This window comes from Onychostoma macrolepis, chromosome 19 (assembly GCF_012432095.1).
Source record: "Onychostoma macrolepis isolate SWU-2019 chromosome 19, ASM1243209v1, whole genome shotgun sequence".
Lineage (NCBI taxonomy): Eukaryota > Metazoa > Chordata > Actinopteri > Cypriniformes > Cyprinidae > Onychostoma > Onychostoma macrolepis.
Window position 1 is genome coordinate 28,050,176 of NC_081173.1, and position 8,718 is coordinate 28,058,893.

Consider the following 8,718-nt stretch of genomic DNA (forward strand, 5'->3'; position numbering starts at 1 on the left):
ATCACGAGTCTTCATAGTATACCAGTGGGCCTCAAATGACCTGATTACAAAAATTGTGTTTAGTTTAAGTTGGAAAAGTTCTCTCTCTCTCTCTCTCTCTCTCTCTTTCTCTGTCTGGTGCATGCTGGGAGTGAGTAGAGCATTGGGTTGCATGTGGGAGAGCGCACGGTTTTTCGGACTTTTTTTCTGAGTTAACCGTTTTTTTCCCTTTCTTTTTTATTTTTTTCTTATCTATCCTTGGGCACTTTTTAGTAAAAGTATTAGTGTTCACTGAATAGAAAGTAGAGAGGTTTTGAGGTTACAATGACGTCTACCCCTGAGAGGGGAGCGTCGCCTCTCTCTCTCCGAAATGGTTTCAGGTGTGTGCCAGAATTATGTGCAACAATCGAAGATGTGCTTCTAGCAGTTGCGGAAAAAATTGGTCACGAAAATATAAACTCTGCCTCGAGAATGAATAAGGCGGTTGTAGTGTTCTTGAAAGATGAAAATTTAGTGAAGACTATGATTGAAAACGGAATTTGGGTTAAGGAAACTTACGTGCCCGTAACACCTTTATCTGCTCCGGTTACGAAAGTTACTGTTTCAAATGTACCGCCATTTATTGGCAATGATGTAATCGTAAAAGAGCTATCTAGGTTCGGAAAAATTACAGGTGGAGTTAAAACGATTACGCTCGGATGTAAGAACACCGCGCTAAGACATGTGTTGTCTTTTAGAAGGCAAGTTTATATGTTTTTAACGTCTCCTGACAAAACGCTTGATGTATCGTTCCGTGTGTCTCATGGAGAGAGCTCCTACATGGTGTACGCAAGCACGGACAATTTACGTTGCTTTGAATGTGGAGACATGGGACACAAATGGTTTAACTGTCCGCATAAACAATGCGTTGACGAAAATCAAGGCCTACAGAGAGTCGTGGAAAATAATGCAGCGACCGACGATGCTGTGCTGGCAGATACGGTCAATGTGGAATCTGATGTGGTGAACATTCAAAAAGAGATCAACACTGAGGTAAGACAAGCGGTTCATGTTGTAAATGATGATGAAAAACCAAGTGGCAGTGGTATTAGTGCTGGAAGTGCTCAACAGAGTAGTGAAGGTCCAGTATGTGAAGTCCTTTTGAATAAGAGGAATGTTGCGAGTAGCGATGATGAAGTAGATGGGATGTCTGAAGTCACTGAGGGTAGCATTAGAGATGATGAATCGTGTATTGATGGTGATATGGATAAGGACTATGAAGGAGACCTGTATACTGTTGAACAGATTAATACTTTCTTAGATGAAACAAAAGGAAAAAGTGTTGAACTTGTTGAGTTTTTCCCTGATTTGAATAAATTTGTAGAATCAGTGAAAAAAATACGTAGAGACTGTAGTATTGAAGTATTGTCACAACAGAAGAGATTTAGGTTAAAGAAATATTTAACAGCAATAAGGAAAAGCTTAAGAAATGTTCGGACTAAAGGTCGGAATAAAAGAGGTAAAATGGAATAGGAATCACATGGGTGTCTGTATCTTTGAGTTACTTTTTTCATCTCTGGTTTTGTTTAATCTTTTACCCTGTTTTCTTTTTATGGATATCCTAAGAGTAGGGTCCTTGAACATAAATGGGGCTAGAGATGGAAGTAAGCTGGCTTTGATGAAGGAATATATTGAACCTAAAGAAATTAATGTTATGTTTCTACAAGAAACACATAGCGACGAAAGAAATGAAACTGACTGGGGTTTGTGGTGGGATGGAGAATGTAGTTTAAGTCATGGCACCAATGTAAGTGCAGGGGTGGCAATACTTTTTTCGTCAAAGATAAAGATCAATATTTTATCTAAACATGAAGTTGAGAAAGGACGTCTCCTTGTTCTAAAAGTAGAGATAAAAAATAGAGTTTTTGTTTTTATTAATATATATGCTTCTACAGTAGGAAGTAATAGAATTAACCTTTTTCAGAAGCTTAAGAATGTTATATGTGATTGTGATCAAGATGATTTTTTAATTGTGGGAGGAGATTGGAACTGCACTACAGATTTTGTTAGTGACAGGAATGGAGAAGAGCCTCACCCTTTATCTGCTTTTTCTTTAAAAAATGTCATGAAACAATCAGAGCTTGTTGATATTTGGAGAGAGAAGAATGAAGGGGTGAAGCAGTATACTTGGGTTAGAGTAACAGAGAATAACATTAGTGCTGCTCGTTTAGACAGATTCTATATGAAGAAAGCAGTGTGTAATAGAGCTGTGAATGCACAAATAATTCCAAATGTTATTTCAGACCATCATCTTGTTACTTTATATATATCATTGTCAAAAACAACTCCTCAGTTTTATTATTGGAGATTTAACATCAAACTCCTGTTAGATCATAATTTTTGTGAACATTTTAAATTGTTTTGGAATTATTGGGCTGCCCAGAAAAGTGATTTTGAAAATCTGCTTCAGTGGTGGGAAGTGGGAAAAGTTCAAATTAAACTTTTATGTCAGGATTTTTTTGTTGCAAACGCAAAATAAATTCAAGCATGGACTATGGCTTTTAGAACAAGATATTTGTGGAATTCAAAATAGCATGTTGAATCAAAATCAAAATGATTCTTCTTTGCAAGAACGATTAAATGTTAAAAGGCAAGAATTAAAGGAAATGTTACAAGAGAGAGTAAAAGCAGCCTTAGTTAGATCACGTTTTGTATCAGTGCAAGATATGGATGCTCCAACGACTTTTTTCTTTAATTTGGAGAAAAAACATATTCATCCAAACTTTATGCATGGCCTTAGTAAATCAAATGGGACAATTACCTCAGATCCTCAAGAGATGAGAAGACTTGCAGTGGACTTTTATACTAATTTATATGCAAAAGAAGAGACTGTTCTTTGCCCTTCAAGTGAACTTTTTACAGATCTGCCAGTATTGGACAAACAAGATGCACAAATCTTAGAATGTGGTTTTTCCTTTGGAGAAGTGACTGAAGCCGTTAATAAGCTTGGTACAGGAAAAGCACCAGGCATTGATGGACTACCGGCAGAGTTTTATAAATTTTTTTGGAAAGAAATTGGACAAGACTTTTTTTGTGTTTTAAAGGAAAGTTTAAATTTGAAGACACTCCCTAAAAGTTGTCAGCGAGCTGTTCTCTCTCTAATTCCAAAAAAAGGAGATCTGTGTATGCTAAAAAATTGGAGGCCTGTGTCTGTTCTTACCACTGATTATAAGATATTCTCTAAGTGTATTGGTAATAGACTTAAAACTGTGTTGGAGAAGCTAATATTTGAGGATCAATCTTATTGTATACCTAAGAGATCTATTTATGACAATTTGTTTTTAATGAGGGATATTTTAAAATATACTAAGGTGTACAATGTTGATTTTGGTATTGTTTCCCTAGATCAAGAGAAGGCCTTTGATCGTGTAGATCACCAATACTTGTACCATGTTCTTAAATGTTATGGTTTTGGAGAATTTTTTTTGTCCTGGGTAAAAGTGTTGTATCATGATGCTACATGTTTGATAAAAGTGGGAGGTGGTTTGAGTGTTCCAGTAAAAATTGGAAAAGGCATTCGACAAGGATGTCCAATGTCAGGACAACTTTATAGTTTGGCAATTGAACCATTACTTTGTTTGATGCGGAAAAAATTAAATGGTATAGTTATAACAGGAGCTTTAAGGAAAGAACCTATTATACTCTCTGCATATGCAGATGATGTTACTGTGATAATCCAAAATACAGAAGATGTTAAACATTTAGAAGAAAGTTTAGAAGTGTATGGAAAATTTTCTTCAGCCAAACTTAACTGGGAAAAAACAGAAGCCATATGGTTTGGATCTAATAATATTTCCTTGCCTAAACTCCCAAAAAATGTTAAATGGAATAAAACAGGATTTAAATATTTAGGGGTATATATGGGCAGTGATGACTTTGGAAAGAAAAATTGGGAGGGGTTAGTGGAAAAAGTCCGTGCTAAGTTGTCTAAATGGAAATGGTTGCTACCCCAGTTGTCGTATAGGGGAAGAGTACTGATTTCCAATAATTTGATTGCTTCAACACTCTGGCATAAGTTTATGGTCCTTGATCCACCTTTCAATTTGATCAGAGAAATACAGAAAATGCTGGTGGACTTTTTTTGGTCAGGACAGCATTGGCTAAAGCCAGCTATACTTTTTTTGCCAGTGCATGAAGGTGGACAGGGGCTTATTGATATAAAGGCAAGATTGGCAACTTTTCGCTTAATGGCTGTTCAACATCTTCTTTATCATCAGCCTCATGTTTGGATGGATGTTGCATGTGCCCTTTTACGTAAGACTGGAAGAATGGGCCTGGATAAACAATTATTTGTAATGGAATCAAAAGGAACTTTGCTTGGAGGTCTTGTACCTTTTTATATTGGTATTTTGGAACTATGGCAGACTTTTACTCTCTCGAGAGAATGGGAGAGTCCTGATGTATGGATCTTTGAAGAACCCTTATTTTTTAATGATCTTTTATCTACTATTTTTTTGTCATCTGATGCTATCAGAGTTGCACTGACTTCGGCTGGAATATCCAAGTTAAGTGATCTCAGAAGAGGATGTGGATGGATGGAGGCAAAAGAACTGGCTGACAAAGTGGGGTTCAGATCTGTACGTACCACTCAACGATTGATTGATGAACTAGAATCGGTGCTCCCAAGATCAGTGAGAGATTTTATAAATGTTACTACCGTTAAGACTTGTAAAGAGCCATATGGATTCCCTGACTTCAAAATTGTTTTAAAGGATGACGATTGGGAGGAAGTTCCTGGGAATATATTGTCATTAAAAATTCCAGAGGTGGGCTTTTTCAGAACTTTAACAAGAAAAATCATGTACAGAATATGTGTGAAAAACGGCAATTATAAAAGTTTTAAAGACTTGAAAGAAAGTAAATGGACTTCAGTTTTGGAATCAGGCTCTTCCCCGAAAGGAAGCTGGCGGTCCCTGTACAAAAGACCCATTGAAAAAAGAGTGGGGGATCTTCAGTGGCGAATTGTACATGGGATATTAGCTACAAACAGACACATAGCACGGTTAGATCCTTTGATAGGAGAGGGATGTCCTTTTTGTGGTGAATTTGAGACCATTTTCCATGTGTTTATGCAATGTTCTCGTCTAAAAAATATTTTGGAGTCTGTGAAATGTTGGAGTTTGAGGATGTTGGGTTATTTTGGTCTCAATTTGTTTATTTATGGTCCAAAATATTCTGTGAAAAAAAAGCATAAAGTGATTATTTTAAATTTTTTGTATGGAATTACCAAGTTAGCGATCTGATGTACTAGGAAAAATAGAGTGGAAGCGAAGGGGGGTGAAACAGATCCTGTTATTATGGTTAATTGTTTTGTTAAAAGGAGACTAACTTTGGAATACGCTTTTTATAACCTTACAAACAATGTGATGTCTTTTTATCATTTCTGGGGAGTGGATGGGTTTTTATGTGAACCTGATGTTTTGGGGGGTTTTAAAGTAAATATCTTTTGAGAATGTGTGTAAATGAATGTTACATTTTTTTGGGGGTTTGGATATTTACAATTTATTTTGTGGAATGTTCTTTTAAACAATTTTAGTAATGTATAAATAAAGACTCTCAATGTCTCTCTCTCTCTCTCTCTCTCTCTCTCTCTCTCTCTCTCTCTCTCTCTGCAGAATGAGCACACCCCTGTCTGTCTGCCTCTCTCTCTGTCTGTGTGTGTGTGTGTGTGAGTGAGACGCAGGCCCCCACCACTTATGTCATTTATGTCCGCTGCGAGTGAGAAAGTTTTTGCAAACATTTGACTTATTCCTATACTTTAATGTTTGCCTAATACGTCTGAAGTCCTTATATTTTAACTTATTTCACATCAAACGATTGTTTAAAGATTTCTCATATCTTCAAAATTGAATGTTTTTAAACTAAAAGTAGTAACATTTCAAAAGTTTTATAGCGGAGCGATGGCTCTGTGGTTAGCGTCGTTGCGATGTGATTAGATGTTTGTTTTGATCGCTTATCTAATCCCAAGGCTCGGAAGGGCTTCAAAACTTTTTTTAATTATTCATCTAAAATGACATCTAATCAAACCCCTTAGGCTACGAATTTAATGTTGGCTATGTTTATTACGCCTGACTGCACCGGCAATTTTGGTCGTGTTTAGAGATGGAACCGTTCGCATAATTTTAGGTTTTATTTTAAGAAGCGTGTTTAAATAACATTTCTAGGCGTCTGTTTCTGGTATCTGCGCCGAACTAAATTTTTCTAATTAGACACGCTGTCCTGGTTATTTTCACAGACTTTCAGACTATGTTTATGTAAACAGTTTTTCACATGCGCTAGTCATTAGGAAATTCGGAAATTAGTCATGGCGATCATTTCAGACACCGCCCGTGTTTAAATCGATTTAGTAGATGTGTTTAGACTCTGCGAAAGAGTTTTCAATCGGATGCACACAAACATGCCATATGTATGTCTGTTTATCTTCGGCGAGACAATCTGACTCCAGGAGTATAACACTCTAGCAGATGTTTTTTAATACGTTATATAGCGGTGCTTGAGCAGACCCTGCTGGTCGCACTTAAAATAGCATCTCTCACGAAAATTTGTTTTATGCAGATCCAGCTATCAAAACGATATATTAACATATTACAACGAGTTATATATCACGTAGTTTTGCGTTTAAATTACTCACCATGTCATTTATGTTTAAATATTACCAAAACTATACAATTAACGTATAGCTTTTCTTATAATGAATATAACAGATGTATGCAATAAATTTCCAGGAAGCAATAAATTTGCATTACAGTTCCTTTAAATACCGTGAATGTTTAGGAACGGACAAAGACATTTTTTTCAAAGACAGGAGATTCCCCTGGACCTCTTTAGTTTTTTTGGAATTTCTTGCAGCATTTCTGGGGAAATGGACATAACCGGTAAGTTCTATTTATTTCCTTTAAAAAGCCTGTTATTAGACTGTTTGAGTAAAATTAGGGTACAGCTAAGGCGAAACAGACACACATTTATTCAATAAATACTGATGAACGAATACATGATTTGTCACGTAGGCCTGTGTTCCAGAGGCTAGCTGGCCGTCTTATTAGCAGGTCTAGTTGTTATTTTATGCTTTTTCATGGTCATTTGTTTGATACAATTTAAAACGATATCTAATTTAGACGTCAGATTGTTCTAGTTTAATTTGTAATCTTTTCATATCCGATCGGATTTATGGCTGTTTGCCTAATGTTTAAGTCTGCCACCTTTTTGTGTAGGGCATTATGGATTGAATGGACTTTTAATCGATTTCTGTTTATTTTGAGTTCTGTTCGCGTTCCGAGTCTAGGGATGAAATGAAATCTTTCTTTTACCATTTTTGGCAATGTGTTTTTGTTGGATATTAGCTTTAAAACATTTTAATGTTTGAGATTAATTTTTGAATGGTTTTACGCATCTGTGGCTGTAAGCTTTTAACTTGTAAACTCTTAATGCCTTCCAAGATTTTAAAAATTGTATGTGCTTGTAATATGATGTTGATGCTTTTAAACTTTTTAAAGTGTGGGATTACAAACTGAAGAAGTTATATACATTGTATTTAGCATTTATGGTGAAGATGATGACATCAGATGAACGATTCTGTTAAACAAAGTTTGTAGTAAGAGGTCCCTGCCAGTTCCTGTTCTCTTATTGTAAGTGAAATGAGCCAGATGACGGAGACTCTTGCCTTTTGTTTGTAATTGCTCTCGATGCCCCTGCCCCAATCTTTGGGCAGTTAGGCTGATTAGATTAGGAGTGGTTAAATGGGGCAGGATGCTATACCTGAATACTTCATTTGCATGCTTTAAGGTCGTCACCCAGGTGCTTTGTTTCCATTCCTAAGCACTGCCCCCTAAATGTATTTAAACTACAATGTATCACTGCTTTTAGAAGAGACTTGGATGACTACAGCGACGCGCAGCGAGTTCTCAAAATAAAGAGTAACTTCTGTATGAAAGATATCCCAACGTCTCCTGGTCTTTGCTTCGTAGAAGATAAAAGTTCACAACAGATGGTGCCGTGACCCGGATAGAGTTCCAGCTTTACTCCAGAATCCAGATTGAAAACTTCAAGCTCAAACAAAGATCTGCTTCCAGACTGCATCTTTTGGAATCCAGCGAAAACTTCCAGCTGAACAAAGATTTCCAGACTGAATTTTTCTCTCAACCAAGGTTGTGGTGAGTGCTGTCTCTAATCCAAAAGAACCTTTAAGACCAGTACAAATTTGTTATCCTCTGCGCCGTCAGAGAAGAGTTAACAGACAGCTGTAGAGTTTGGTTAGCTAAGTTATCCTCTAAAAATGTCCTTTTAGAGATGAAGGTTATCCTCTGTCCAGGCAGGGAAGATCAGCATCACGTGCTAATAGTGTGTTACCCTCTGTTTTCAGGCAGGGAAGATTAGCATCACGTGCTAATATTGTGTTACCCTCTGTTTTCGGAAGGGAAGATTGGCATTTACGTGCTAGTTATTTTGGTTTATCCTCTTTTCACAGAGAAGGTTAGCATTTCATGCTAATAATTTTGGTTTATCCTCTGTTCTTGTAGGCAAGGAAGTTAAGTGTGAAGTGTTGGTAATTTGGAAAGTTAACAATAGTTAAGCTGTGTTAACAAGTGTACCCTCTGTTGATCAGAGAAGTTTTAGTGTTTGTTTGTGTGGTACAGAAGAAACGTGCAAAATGGTTAGAAGGAATGCTTGGCTGATTCCAACAACAGAAAAGGGTGGTCTTGC